The 15,856-nt window shown below is 34.5% G+C and overlaps 1 long non-coding RNA gene and 1 other non-coding gene across 3 annotated transcripts in view; both read right to left on the bottom strand.

Moving 5' to 3' along the window:
* LOC134738522 (uncharacterized) overlaps positions 1-15,856 on the bottom strand; it is a 68,327-nt gene that overhangs the window by 3,773 nt on the left and 48,698 nt on the right. The window lies entirely within an intron of this gene.
* LOC129023360 (U6 spliceosomal RNA) lies at positions 14,941-15,052 on the bottom strand. The gene has a single exon (XR_008496783.1). It is a non-coding gene; the product is annotated as a U6 spliceosomal RNA (small nuclear RNA).

Raw genomic sequence — 15,856 nt, 5'->3', positions numbered from 1 at the left:
ATCTCATCAAGTTAATATATACATGATAATCCTAACTTATAGCAAAGTATTGAAGAAAATGACAACCCTTTCCTGTAATATTTGGGAGACACTGATAGATATATTATATCACAAAACATCCTAAAAATCCTGTTGGAATATGACTACTCTTTTGTCAAAACTTCCACCCTTCATGGTTACTCACACTTTGATGGGCATTCTCACACCTCTCTCAGTTTCCCTCAATGGATCTCTTTTTCAAAGGATTGAAACACTATTCTTTCCAACCCTCTGCATTCCCTCTTTCCCACTCATCTGTGTTTCTCTGATCTCATGTATAACAACTTATCTTTCTTTTGGCTTCCCAAATTCTCTTCCTCAGACTTCACCTCAGCACTCAGCAGAGCAAAGCTGAGTCAAGCACCTTATGAGATATGTTAAAGAAGCAAGGAAACCATCTTCCTTAGAAAGCAGAAGAGGGCAACATAAATGTTTACCTATTTTGTGTCCTGTTACATTTAATCTCTTTTAGTGTAATTTACCTCATCTATAATGATAATAGTAGGACAATAAACACCTCCTAAGAATGTGTTCAGTGTTTTAAATGTGATAATGCATATAAGGCACTTTATAATTATTACACAAAAGAAATCAATACATTAGCTATATAATATTTTGGTCAATGGCTTTCATTGATTTAGTGGACATTTTGTATTCATTACAGCATGTATTTACCTGTCCTACTAAGATTGCCCCACTAACAAATCCCTTTAAACTTGTGGAAGTCATCTTCATCCTTTGTCTATACCTTACTTCCACATCTCCAGGTTCTTGTTTTTTTTTATTTGATTTTATTGAAGGGCACCTGGAAATAGAGCCCAAATGATTTTCTATGCCATAATTTTTCAAATAAAATAATCAAATTCTCAGAAAAATTCAAAACACTTATGCCTCCCTCCTATAATCTGAATTTTCTTACAATCAAAAATAACTCTTTCAACACAAAGTAAAAACCTCAAACACAAATATCTTCTTTTGGAAAGTACATGAGATTTGAACCTTCATCATGATGTTTGTTAGCTATGAATTTTTAGGGGACTTATTTAACCTCTTCCTCCATTTGGTTAATACAATGAATCACATTTTTAAAAAATCTTGGGATGTCCCAAACTCGTGCATATGTCAATTGGACATCTAGAGAAATGCTTCCATTTATAGATTGCTAGCAAGCTTCAAGTACAAAACTTATTCCAGTGTATTGACCTAGATTGCATATCCAAGGCAACCTAATTTCTATGCATTTCTTTCAGTCGAATAAAAATGGTTAACTCACTATATTTCTGTAGATTCAGTGACTATAGTTTCAGATCTTTTGATAGGGTGAACTAAGATTAAAGTGCACTGAAATATGTAGAAAAGCCCAGAATTAACAATACCTTCTCCACATTGCACATGTGCCAATATAAATAGGTAACATATAAGAATAGTTCTATATTTCTCTTTCTATTTCAGAAGACAGATTTACTCCAATTTCATGGCTTGTATAGCTTGATGATTCTGCTTGATAGATGATATATTTGATTATATTGCAAATACAGTTTCTCTACATTGATCACCTGAAATGAAATATCATTTCCTTCTAAATGAAAGAACCTAAATGTATCTTCTATTCTAACTGCTAGAATTCTTTAAGAAGGCATGAAATCTGTTATCCAGGTGCTCCAAAGGAACGGCTCAATGTGAAAATACTTCGTATCTCAATATTTTATTATTTAAGCAATATTGTATGATTGTATCTCTAAAAATATAATTTGCAATGCTGATTTCATTTTTTATTTTGGTTGAGATGTATATTGACTTTAATCAAATAAACTGTACTCTACAATTGAGAAATTGTACTATCTAACAAAACAAATGTTGCTTGATTAACTCTTTTAGAGTTAGAATTTTTTTCTATTCATTCAAGTACTTGCTACAGATAATAGTAAAGTTTTACATATTAAATGGAAACCCATAATGTTTAGATAGATATATTTGTTTCAAATAAACCAAAAGCAAATGAAACCAAAAGAAAATGAAATATTGTTCACTCTGTCTTTCTGTATTATTGGTACACATTATAAGTTAGTTATCTTTTAATTGGAAAAGATACATCTAAGAAACATGAAAAATGATCTGAGTCTAAGCTTATTTTTATTGATTAAATCTTGGTTACATTGCTCAGACATACAAACCTTATGCATATTTTCTTAGAACTTTTCAAAATTAGCTTGAATAGTTTCTGAAAATGTTAAGGAGAAAATTTTGTCTCTTTTCACTTGTGATTGACTTGATCAATGTATTCTCCCAACATTAATCATTTATTTATATGTCTTCAACCAATAATATTCTCTATCTCTAAAACTTTAACTCTCTGAAGAGTGACCACTCATAATTCAACACATTGAACTGTGTATTGCAAAATCTTTTCTTCATCAAACAAGCAAAGTGCTCAAGAACCCAAATAATAGACTAGCATATGAAAACTTATTAGCAAGTATCTTCTGCCACTGGTCAGATGTGTGACCAGAATTGTTCTAATCAACTATGGACTTTCAGCCAACAACTTAAGAAAGGAATGTAGTACAGGAAGTATCCATGTTATAGGTTCATTTCTCAAATCAGGAGGAAAACTGTAGATTCTGGGCTTGCAATTGGAGAAAGCCTGCTTTCCAAGAAAAAGAAAAAAGCAGAATTGTAGATTCTGCTTCTGATTTGAGATCTGGGGTAGTACCTATAGAAGTGGTGAAATAAGTGGGTTTGCAATTAAACTTAATTAGTTTTACCCTTGATTCTGCCACTTACTGGCTATTTGATCTTGAACAAGTTGTTTAAACTTCCTAAGCATTAATTTTCTTCATCTGTAAAACTGATAAATAATGATGCCTACATATAAGGTTGCTATGTGGGTTGAGTAAGATAATGCAACTAAATCATCCAGTATAATGCACATACAAAAGCTCAGAAGTAATGCAATTAAGGTGTTTAGTATTAATATGTAAAGCATTTAGTGTTAACAGGAAAAATATTTAGTGTGATGCAGATCATAAATTGAAAAGCTAATAGAATCAAGTAGCTATTATTTAGGTATTATTATGTTTTTGTTTACTTAAACGTATATATGCTTTTCTTGGCTCACTGCAACCTCTGCCTCCCGGGTTCAAGCAATTCTCCAGCCTCAGCCTCACAAGCAGCTAGGATTATAGGCGTGTGCCACCACACCTGGCTAATTTTTTGTATTCTTAGTGGAGATGGGGTTTCAACATGTTGACCAGGCTGGTCTTGAACTCCTGACTTCAGGTGATTTTCCTGCCTTGGCCTCCCAAAGTGTAGGGATTACAGGCATGAGCCACTGGTGCCTGGCCATGCTTTTCTCAATTAATCTTTTTCTTCTAGGTATTTGTTGCAGGTTGGATTCTGTGAAAGTCGACTCTGAGAAAGAGATTAAAATGCTAGGAGTTTATTAGGAAGTGCAGTCAGAGTCAGCACCTGTAGAAGAAAGAGATAGAGATAGGACTCGGAGGTGAGAGAAGCTCTTGCAGGCGTCAGTCTCAACAAGGTTTCAACCAATTATATGGGAGCTCTGGAGCTATTAATAGATGGTCCTTCAGTGGCCTTTCGTTGTTCGGAGGAGCCCGGGTGTCCATACTTTCATATCAACCACGCATTGGATGTAGGCTTCTTCAGGAAGGAGGTATGACCTTGAGCAATGCAGGGCTCTTCAACTAAGGGCAATTTTCTGAGATTTCCTGAAACATATAGTTGAGCATTATCTTCCAGGAGCACTCCTCGCAGATGGGAGCACAAGTTCTTCTGTCCTGCAGGGGAATCTAAGCAGCCAAATACAACAATTACAATTACATACTTCCTCTTAAGTTATCTTTTCTGGAGTCTGTTCAGAAGCTAAATTTGCTTTTTTGTTTTATATTTAGTAACTATCAATGGCTGTTCTTTTGAAGTCAATTAATAAAAGGAAAGTTTGCTAGTAGGAGATGTCACAGAATTCATGAAAGCCTTTTGACAATTTGCTATGCCTCTTGTAGGTACTGAGATTGGATATAGTGATATGCACTATATCCAACAGTGGGTATTTCCTTCATTCATTCCTTCCTTCCTTCCTTCCTTCCTTCCTTCCTTCCTTCCTCTCTCTTTTTCTTTCTTTCTTTCTTTCTCTTTCTTTCTTTTTCTTTCTTTCTTTCTTTCTTTCTTTCCTTCTTTCTTTTTTCTTTCATCTTTCTTTCTCTTTCTTCTTTCTCATATTAGACATCTAAAGCCTTTGGTATTGACAGATAAGCAAAACTCAACTAAAATGGAACTTCTAAAGTAAATAGTAAACTTGGGGGTAAGTAAATAATTAATTTTTAAAAAGGAACTATCATTATTTAGCCCAGAGAAGAAACTTTTTGTAGGGTTGGAGGACATAGATGTGCCATCCTCCTTATGTGCAGAAAGGATAAGTTGTTTGATTTTTGTTTAATAACAGGTGGAACTTTAGTAAGAATAAGTTAGGTGGTGTGTGCCTACAGCAAAATAATGGAACAAACCAGAAACCCAACTGTTCGATTCGAATGTATTTGGTTACAGTGTTTTGGTAACATAAAGAGAAAAAGGGAATTTATTAGAAAGATACTTGTTTAAAACCTATCACCATAATCCAAAAAGGAGTTGGAAAATCAATCACACAGCATCTTTCAGGGTTTCTATAGAAGTTTAACTTTCACTCAAGAGAAAAGCCATTAATGCAATTTGGCTATGACTCAACATAATATTTCTTACTCTCAAATCTGCATTCATCGGGAGAAATTGCAACTGACTCAGATTCAGTAAGGTGTCTATTTCTAGATTAAATAAGGGTAGCAGGTGGGCAGGATCATGTTAAGCTCATGGAGAAGCTTTCTTGTGGGCAATGGAAGGTTCTATCTTAGCGATCAATTCTTCTGTTTACTACTACTTGGCAAATAGGGACACTATTTTACTTAGTGTATGTAGGCAAATATCAAGGGTGTGTGTATGTGTGTGTTGTAAAATGGAAGTAACTAAAAGGAAAACATTTATGATATATGTTATTATAAAATAAGATAAATTCCCATGCATTTGGGATGATTTAAACATGTTTCTTTATAAAATCAACAAAATTAGCTGATTTATAGGATTTGCTTCAATATACTGGGCTTGCAATTGGAGAAGGCCTGCTTTCCAAGCCAAAAATTGTGTGAGTTTATATTTATTTATACATACGTGTGTGCATGTATTTCTATACAATTTTTTAAATATCAGAATAACATTGCTTATCACCTATTCAAGATACAATAAGCCTTAGTATTTTTCATTAATTTCCTTGGGAAAGTATCCATATCCTTCATTATTTTGCTGCATACTATATTGGTCAAGTAGCTGTGCTATGTTAGTTGAGAATTAATATGGACTTATATTAGAAAAAGAATACCTAAAAATTTGGCAGCTGGCTGACTACCAGTCAATGAGAACCTATCTAAAATATAAATATATTTTTAAAGTAGCTGTTGAACTTTTTGACCTATAACAAATGTCTGACTATAACCTCTAGCTCAAAAATAAATTCACAGATTTTAGTAGGCTTTTGAGCTATAGAAAAATTATATGACAGAATTTTTTTAATTAGTGTGTCAATTAGACATTGATTAGAACACTGTAGCACCCGTGCAAGTTTTATTATCACCATTCAGGCTTAGCAAGCTTGTATGCTCCTTACATTTTGCAGCAGGTCTCTTTGGTTTAATATTTGGAATTAATTTCTGAAATAGCTTAGACAGGCTGAGCATTCAGGCTGTCGTTTTTCTAAATCTGATAGGATGGAATAATAAGTAGCTGAAATATTCCAGAGCTATATTACAGGCTTCAGTGATCACAAGGGTCTATGATTCATTCTCAAAGCAAAGTTTCTTTTCTAATATGTCTGATGTATTGGTTTTTATTGGCAATTTTCATATCTGAGTTGGTGACCCTGCCATTTGTCTTTATTGTTATTATTCTCTCTTTGTGGCAATGATAAGAAAACTGGTTCAGGCCCTCTGGTTGTTTATGTCTGCAGTCAGTTATTCTTGAGGCTGCTCTCCTCTGCTGGGTTCCTTTCTTGCCAATCTTTTTTTTTTCTTTCTTTCATATGGATACCTGATTTCTGAGCAGATGCTCTTTTTAATCACACCTCATGTTGATTTTAAATACTTATTTATCAAATCTTTCCAGTCAGTAAATTAGGAATCGGTTTCTGTGTTACATTCATGGCACTCACTAAATTGTGATCTCATGATTAACATACTTGTCTCCTTTAAAGGATTGTTAGCCAAGAATTGTGCTTTTGTCATCTCTAGAACCAGAGTCTAAGCACAGAACTGAACACACTCTAAACACTCAGGAGCTATTGACTGAAGGAGTAAACAATAACAGAACATCAGTGCAGCACTGGAAACTTAATGGGTGGGAGGTAAATAAATTAAAGGAAGCCAAGAATGAATTGGTACTTATATATTGTTGGTTTGGAAAAATCCATAGAAAAGATAACTATTGTTTTGGGTTATTGAAGTTGCGTACTTATTATCTGTATTCTTAAATGGATGTTCCATTGTGAACACATAGAACAATTAGAGTCAGCAAAGGGCAGCCTTCCTTTCTTTTTAGTACTTCAAGAATGTCTATCCACATGCATGTTCGAGCTAGCATTTCCCATGGTTCTTTCTATTCTTCTAACTCTGTACTCAACTCTATACCTTATTCAAGCCTATATCCTTCTTTTAGTGATTATTTTAATATCTTTTTTCAGCTTCCTGAATTTGCTTCTCATTCTACTCCCACCCTATTCTAGCTTATCTTACATTTCCTTCCCATTCTTTTGGTTTCAGTAAATGTGCAACTCATTTGTAAATTTGGGGAGATATCTCTGAAGACGGTATATAATTAAATTATGCTATTATAGCTTGGAGCCTAGATTCCTGTGAAATAAACTCAGTATGTGGATCTTTTCCAGAACCCCAGTATATATGATCTGTGTTAATTAACTGTGTTCAGCCTCCAATATTTCGTGCCAATCCTATAAAATCTAAGTTTTCAGGGCTACAGGAGGGATCAAAAAAGATGATGAATATATAACCATATTTTCAGTCAAATCTCATCCGTTTACATATACATTTTGTAACAACTAATGAAAAAGATCTTACATGACTTCCTAGACAGAGATGAATACTTATGAGGATGAGTGCTAAAGTCAGAGTGCCTGCGAGCATCTCTCAGCTATAAGCTCTTACTTATCTCTAAGTAAGGTGTTTAAGTTCTCTATATCGCAGTTGCTTCATAGAATTATGGGGATCAAATATGTAAACACATGTGAATTTCTTTGCTACTACACAGCAAGTACTCGATTAAATGTGAGCATTTACCATTACTATTTTTCTTTTTATTATTACAAAATATTATTGATATATTCATTTTCTATTCTCTTTGTGCTTAAGCAAATTTTGTAGTCAACTGTAATCACAATTGCAAGATATACTTCTATCTCCAAAAGAAAAATCCTAAGCTACAACCTAACAATTGTGCTCTCATATTCTTGGATGAATATTAATGTTTTTAAAATGAGAGGTCTTCAAAAGCAATCAGAGATATCCAGTGATTAATGGAGGTTGCCTTCTTTTCCAAACTGCTTTGAAAATTCACCTGTTGAAACCTGTTTTTCTGTTCTGTGGCCATAATCAGAACTTTTAGCAGCTCTAAAATACTCTGTTTTACTTTATCTCTACTCTCTACTAATATAGCTCAATCCTATACCATCATAACTGACAGCTCCACAACAGTGGTAGAGCCCATTCATTCCAAGGAGGACTCAGATGCCAGTGATCTTCATCCTCTCTTCCACTTTTGAGGATGAAAGCTGGAGTCTATTGAGTCTGCTTTCTAGATATGAGTAGACTGAAGGAAGATATCCTGGCACTGGTGAATTTTATTTCTTTATTTTCATCTTCTTCTCAGCACCCATCCATTCTTTCCCATGCTGTATCAGCTTTGATTAGGGTGATAGTAGTTTCACTTCTGTCACAATAGGCAGGCTCCCTGTTGTTTAAATCAATAAGGGCTATCCCATCTCTCTTTCCACAATATTTCACGTAGCTCAAGTCTTGACCAGTCATAACATGACACTCCCCTGAACACAGGGACCTGTTCACAGGGTTTCAATTAGTAGGAAAGTCAGATATTTATTTGATGTCCTCTGTGCTGCTGGATGGGAATGTACCATGTTGCCCAACTGCTGGCAGCCACGTTAGGACTTACAGAGAAGCCAGATGTAGAGTGAAGCCAGATTTTTGTATGGCACACAGAGAGTCTGAAAGAAATTGAGTCCTTGATGACATTACTGAACCATTGGACCTTCAAGTTACATGAGCCAATGATTCCCCTTTATTGTTTAAGCCACTTGGAATAGAAGTGTACTTTATAATCCAAGCAATCAAACTGATGTGCTTTCATTGAGTGATTTGTGAATAAACTCTTCACTCAAGATCACAGCACAGTCACTGTCCTTTAAATTAAAAAACTAAATAACCGTGGAATCCCCCCTGTGGAAAATATCCTCATACCTGAGAATGTAGAAGCTATTTTACTAAAGTAAAAGCTAACTGGCTCAATTTAGCTTAGGCAGCTGGCCAATGATTGTACAGAATATTCCTTGATTGAGATCCAGAGATGTCCAGAGGCAGGCCCAAACTGCTCTGAGATTAGAGAGGCATAGTACATCAAGACAACCTTGTGGTATACAACCAGTCAGGTAAGTTTCCTCCAAACACAAAGGCTTTGCAACTCCACTGCATTCACAGGACTCAAGTTTGTTTCAGAATCCTAAATCTGGTTCCCAAGGACTTTTTGTGTCACATGAAAGCCAGACATAGTAAAATATCTGTGCTCAAGGCCCTCTGCTGGCTTCCTATTACGCTCAAAGAAAGCAATAGATTCTTGCAAGTGATGGAAATGTTACCCAATCTGATCTTCACTTATATCTGTAAATTAATTTCCTAGCACTCTCTCCTTCATTTAGGTCTAGTCTCAATGGCCACCTCACTTTCCTACCAACATGCCATATGTATTACTGCCACATACCTTTTTGTACTGGCTACTCCTCTGTCTTAGAAGGCCTTTCCTGCCAATATCTGCATGGCTGATTCTCTTAACTTTCTTCTAAGAAGATTTTCACAGAGAAACTTTCATTGCATGATTTTTCAAAAATATCAAATGCTTCTTTTACCATGTTCTTTGCTCCCCCACCATACCTACACAACCTTCCTTATCCATGCTTCTGATTTATTTTCTTCTTAGTCTTTAGTACCTAACATAGAAGTTTTAAAATTAATTATCTTGTTTACCATCTGTTTCCCCATTAAAGTGTGATTTTCATATGCACAAAGGAATAATTGGTATTGGAGTTACCCTATCTTACTCACAATTATAAAACTGAAGAATATATTTATGAGCAATGAGCTTCAGGCATTGGATACGGGGCAGCACAGGATTGTGAAACAAGGAAAACATAGAAAGGAAGTGTGTAGTATTTTCCTCACTTTTTTTTTTTTTCTGCAAGGCCTTTTCCTGAACAGTCCGGGAGGTAGGAGCCCTCAAATGAGTAGAGGAGTTAGGGAATGCTGAGGTAGCTGAGAGTGCAGGGCACAGTCCTAGAGAGAAGAGAGCCATGTATAACAGAAAAGCCAGAAAAATAAAAAGAAAGTATGAATCATTATGTACAATGGCACAACTATAAGAATTGATGGCTGAATTTTTTAACAGATACAGTAAAAATCAGAAGACAAGAAAACCTCATCATTAAACGGCAAAAAAAAAAAAATTAAAAGTCAGCCAAAAATTCTGTATCCCATGAAGATGTCCTATAGAATATGTTTTCAGCACCATGGAATTAATTAAAAATCAAGTAATTAAGATATCTAGAAAATCCCCAAATATTTGGAAATTTAAAAAAATACTTTTTTTTTTTTTTACAAATTTTATTTATGTTTGGGGTACATGTGAAGGTTTGTTATATAGTAAACTCATGTCACGGGGGTTTCTTGTACAGAGATTATTTGATCACCCAGGTATTAAGCCTAGTATACAATAGTTATTTTTTTCTGCTCCCCTTCCTCCTCGCAAGTAGATCCCAGTGTCTGTTATTTCCTTCTTTGTGTTGACGAGTTATCATCCTTTAGCACCCACTTATAAGAGAGAACATGTGGTATTTGGTTTTCAGTTTCTGTATTAGTTTGCTAAGCATAATAGCCTCCAGCTCCATCCATGTTTCCATGAAAGACATGATCTTTTTTTTTTAATGGCTGCATAGCATTTCATAGTGAATATGTACCACATTTTCTTCATTCACTCTACCATTGATAGGGATTTACATTGATTCCATGTCTTGCTATTGTTACTGATGCTGCAGTGAACATTCGTGTGTGTGTGTGTCTTTATGTTAGAATTATTTATATTCTTCTGAGTATATACCCAGTAATGGGATTGCTGAGTCAAATGGTGGTTCTGCTTTTAGGTCTTTAAGGAATAATCATACAGCTTTCTACAATGGTTGAACTAATTTACACTCTCACTAACAGTGAGAGTGAAAATGTTCTATTTTCTCCACAATCTTTAAGGTATCTGTTATTTTTTCAATTTTTTAGTAATAGCCATTCCGAGTGGTGTGAGATGGTATATCATTGTGGTTTTGATTTGCATTTCTCTAATCATCAGTGATATTGAGCTTTTTTTCCATATGCTTGTTGGCTGCATGTATGTCTTCTTTTGAGAAGTGTCTGTTCATGTACTTTGCCCACTTTTTAATGGGATTGTTTGTTTTTCTCTTGTAGATTTGTTTTGGTTCCTTATGGATGTTGGATATTAGACCTTTGTTAGGTATTTGCAAAAATTTTATCCCATTCTGTAGGTTTTCTGTTTATTCTGTTGATAGTTCCTTTTACTGTGCAGAAGCTCTAATTAGAAGTTTAATTAGATCTCTTTTGTCAATTTTTTGCTTTTGTTGTGATTCCTTTTGGTATTTTTTGTCATAAAATCTTTGCCCATTGCTATGTCCAGGAAGGTATTACCTTGGCTGTCTTTCAGGATTTTATAGTTTTGGGTTTTACATTTGAGTCTTTACTCCATCTTGACTTGATTTTTGTATATGGTGTAAGGAACAGGTCCAGCTTCAATCTTCAGCATATGGCTAGCCAATTATCCCAACAACATTTATTGAATTGGAAGTCTTCTCCCCATTGCTTGTTTTTGTCAGCTCCATCAAAGATCAGATGGTCATAGATACATGGTCTTATTTCTGCACCCTCCATTCTGTTCCATTGGTCTAGGTGTCTGTTTTTGTACCAGTACTATGCTGTATTGGTTACTGTATCTCTGTAGTATAGTGTGAAGTCAAGTAGCATGATGCCTCCTGCTTTGTTCTTTTTGATTAGGATTGCTTTGGCTATTCCGGCTCTTTTTTGATCCCATTGTGAATTTTAAAATAGTTTATTTTATTTTTTATTATTTTATTTTATTTAGTTCTGTGAAGAATACCATCGGTAGTTTGATAGAGTCACACTGAATCTGTAAATTGCTTTAGTCAATATGGCCATTTTAATCATATTGATTCTATCCATGAGCATGGAATGTTTTTCCATTTGCTTGTGTCTTCCCTAATTTCTTTGAGCGGTATTTTGTAATTCTCACTGTAGGGATCTTTCACCTCCCTGGTTAACTGTGTTCTATTTTATTCCTTTTGTGGCAACTGTAATGGGATTGTGTTACTGATTTGGCTTTCAGCTTGGCTGTTGTTGGTGTATACAAATGCTAATGATTTTCATACACTGATTTTTGTATCCTGAAACTTTGATGAAGACTTTTATCAGCTGAAGGAACTTTTGAGGTTAAGACTATGGGGTTTTCTAGATATAGAATCAGGTCTGCAAACAGAGATAGTTTGACTTCCTCCCTTTCTATGTGGATGCCCTTTATTTTTTTTATTGCCTGATTGCTCTGGCTAGGACTTCCAATATTATGTTGAATAGGAGTGGGAGAGAGGGCATCCTTGTCTTGTGCCAGTTTTCAAGGTGAATGTGTTCAGCTTTTGCCCATTCAGTATGATGTTTGCTGTGGGTTTGTCATAGATGGATCTTATTATTCTGAGGTATGGTCCTTCAATACCTAGTTTATTGAGAGTTTTTAACATGAATGGGTTTTAAATTTGATCAGAAGTCTTTTCTGCATTTATTGAGAGAATCGTGTGGTTTTTGTCTTTAGTTTTGTTTATGTGATGAATCACATTTATTGATTTGTATATTTTTAATCAACCTTGCATCCTGGAGATGAAGCCTACTTAATAGTGGTAGATTAATTTTTTATGTGTTGCTGGATTCACTTATCAAGTAGTTTGTTGAAGATTTTTGAATCCATGTTCTTCAAGGATACTGGTGTGAAATTGTCTTTTCTTCTTCTCTCTCTGTCAGGTTTTGGTATCAGGATGATGCTGGCCTTGTGAAATGAACTGGGGAGGAATCTCTCCTCAATTTTTTGGAATAGTGTCTGTAGGAATGGTACCAGCTCTTCTTTGTACATCTGGTAGAATTTGCCTGTGAAGCTATCAAGTCCTGGGCTTGTTTTGGTTGGTATGTTATTACTTATTCAATTTCAAAGCTCATTGTTGGTCTGTTCAGGGAATCGGTTCCCTCCTGGTTCAGTCTTGGGACGGTATATATGTCCAGGAATTTATCAATCTTTTATAGGTTTTCAAGTTTGTGTACATAGAGGTAGGTGTTCATAGTAGTTTCTGATGGTTGTCCGTATTTCTGGGAGTTCAATGGTAACATCCCCTGCATCATTTCTAACTGTGTTTATTTGGATTTTCTCTCTATTCTTCATCATTCATCTGTTTAGCAGCCTATTTTATTTTTTTTTCAAAAAAAAAACAACTCCTATATTTGTTGATCTTTTAAATGGTTTTTTACTGTCTCAGTTTACTTCAGTTCAGCTCTGATTTGGGTTATTTTTTGTCTTCTGTTAGCTTTGGGCTTGATTTGTTCTTCTCTAATTCTTTCTGTTGTGATGTTAGGTTGTTAATGTGAGATCTTTCTAACTTTGTGAAGCAGGTATTTAATGCTATGAATTTTCCTTCTAACACTGCCTTAGCTCTGTGTCACAGAGATTCTAACATGCTATATCTTTGTTCTCATTAGTTGCAAAAAACCTCTTGATTTCTTCTCTAACTTCATTATTTACCCAAAAGTCATTCAAGAGTATGTTGTTTAATTTCCATGTAATTGCATGGTTTTGAGCAATGTTCTTAGTTTTGACTTATATTTTTATTGTACTGTGGTTTGAGAGTGTGTTTGGTATGATTTCAGGTTTTTTTTGCATTTGCTGAGGATAGTTTTATGTCCAATTATGTGACCAATTTTAGAGCATGTGCCATGTGGCAATGAGAAGAATGTATAGTCTGTTGGTTTGCAGTAGAAAGTTCTGTAGAGGTCTGCCAGATCCATTTGGTCCAATGTTGACTTCAGTTCCTGAATATCTTTATTTTCTGCCCCTATTATCTGTTTAATACTGTCAGTGGAGTGTTGGAGTCTTGCACTATTATTGTATGACAGTCTGTGTCTCTTTGCAGGTTATCTAAGAACTTGTTTTATGAATCTGGGTGCTCCTGTGTTGGGTGCATACATATTTAGGATAATTAGGTCTTCTTATTGAATTGAACCTTTTACCATTATGTAATGCCCTTCTTTGTCTTTTTTTTTTTTTAATGTTTATTGGTTTAACATCTGTTTTGTCTGACATTAAGATTGCAATCCGTGTGTTTTTCTGTTTCCCATTTGCTTGGTAGATTTTCCTCCATCCTTTTATTTTGAGCCTCTGGGTGTCATTACATGTGAGATGGGTCCCTTGAAGATATGATAACAAAAGGTCTTGATTTTTCATCCAGCTTGCCATTCTACACCTTTTAAGTTATGCTGGCTTGTTTGCACGGTTGCATTGTAGTGTCACTGGTATGTATGCTTTTGTATTAGTGTGCTTTTGTAAAGTGTGCTTTTGTATTAGCTGGTAGTGATCTTTCTATATTTACTTCTTCTTTCAAGATCTCTTGTAAGGCAGGTCTGGTCATAACAAACTCTCTCAACATTTGCTGATCTGAAAAGAATCTTATTTCCCCTTTGCATAGAAATCTTAGTTTGGCTGGATATGAAATTCTTTGTTGAAGATTTTTTTCTTTAAGAATGTTGAATATAGGTCCTCAATATTTTCTGGCTTCCTGGGTTTCGCCTGAGAGGTCCACTATTAGCCTGATGGGTTTCCTCTTGTAGGTGGCCTACCCTTTCTATCTGCCTTTCACTTTCTTTCTTTCATTTTGACTTTGGAATATCTGATGATTATGTGTCTTACAAAGAATCTTCTTGTGTAGAATCTTGTAAGCGTTCTCTGTTATTTCTGGAATTTGACTGTTGGCTTCTCTAGCAAGGTTTGATAAATTTTCATGGACAATATCCTATATCCTGGATTTCCTATATTGATAACTGATATCTTAGACAAAACATTGAAATATGTTCTCTAAGTTGTTTGCTTTCTTCCCCTCCTTTTCAGCAATGCCAATGATTCACATAGATTTGGCCTCTTTACATAATCCCATATTTTTCAGAGGTTTTATTCATTCCTTATTATTAGTTTCCTTTACTTTTGTCTGACTGTCTTATTTCAGACTGCCATTATTCATGTTCTGAGATTATCTCCTTTGCTTGGTCTATTCTGCTGTTAATACTTGTGATTACACTGTGAAATTCTTGCATTGTGTTATTCAGCTCTGTCAAATCTATTAGGTTCTTTTTTTTTTATACAGGCTATTTCATCCTTAAGCTCCTATATCATTTTATTGTGAAAAATTTGAAATGTTTCATGAATTTGTATGCCATCATTTCACAGGGGTCATGCTAATGCTCTCTGTATCAGTGCAGTTTTAGTATATGTGTTGCCCAAGTGGGCAGTAAACAACATACTTCTAAATAACTCCTGGGTCAAATAAGAATTCACAAGGGAAATTAGAAAACATTTCTAAAAATGGCAAAACAAAGTATCAAAATTTGTGTGATGTATCTAAAGCAGTGTTTAAAAAGAAATTCGTAAGTTCAAATCTATATAATTAAAAAATAAAGAGGTCAAAAATTAGTAATCTACAATTCCATTTGAGAAGCTAAGAAAAAAAGGGGAAATTAAATACAAATTAAGCAGAAGAATGCATACATTAATGATAAGATCAGAAATCAACAAAGTAGAAAAAATAGACGTAACAAAGCCTACAGTTGATTATGTAAAAAAATTAATAATGCTGACCAATCTTATCATCAGCAAGATTAAGACAAAAAAGAGGAAACACAAACTACCAATAACTAGAATAAAAAATAGAATATCACTAAAGTTCCTATGGATATAAAAAATGATAAAGAAATATAAATAACTCAATGCCAATAGGTTTGAAAATTATACAAAGGCAATTCTTTGGAAAATACAAATTAGTGAAACTGACAAAAAAACTACATGTGTAACCTATTAAAAAGGAATTAAATGTTATTAAAATATTTTCCCAGAGAAGACTAGAGAGCCTACTGATTTTGAGGATGCATTCTACTAAGCATTTTAAGATGCAAGAATATCAATTGAATAAAAACTTCCAGATAATGGAGAAGCTAAGAGTTTTCTTCTGATTTTAAAAAGCTGAGATAATCATGATGCCAAAAGATCTCTGAAATCAAATTAAAGGCTAATAGCCCAAATGGAAAGATGTATAAATCTTATC

Source organism: Pongo pygmaeus, chromosome 1 (genome assembly GCF_028885625.2).
Source record: "Pongo pygmaeus isolate AG05252 chromosome 1, NHGRI_mPonPyg2-v2.0_pri, whole genome shotgun sequence".
Classification (NCBI taxonomy): Eukaryota; Metazoa; Chordata; class Mammalia; order Primates; family Hominidae; genus Pongo; species Pongo pygmaeus.
This window is presented reverse-complemented; position numbering and strand designations above follow the sequence as displayed.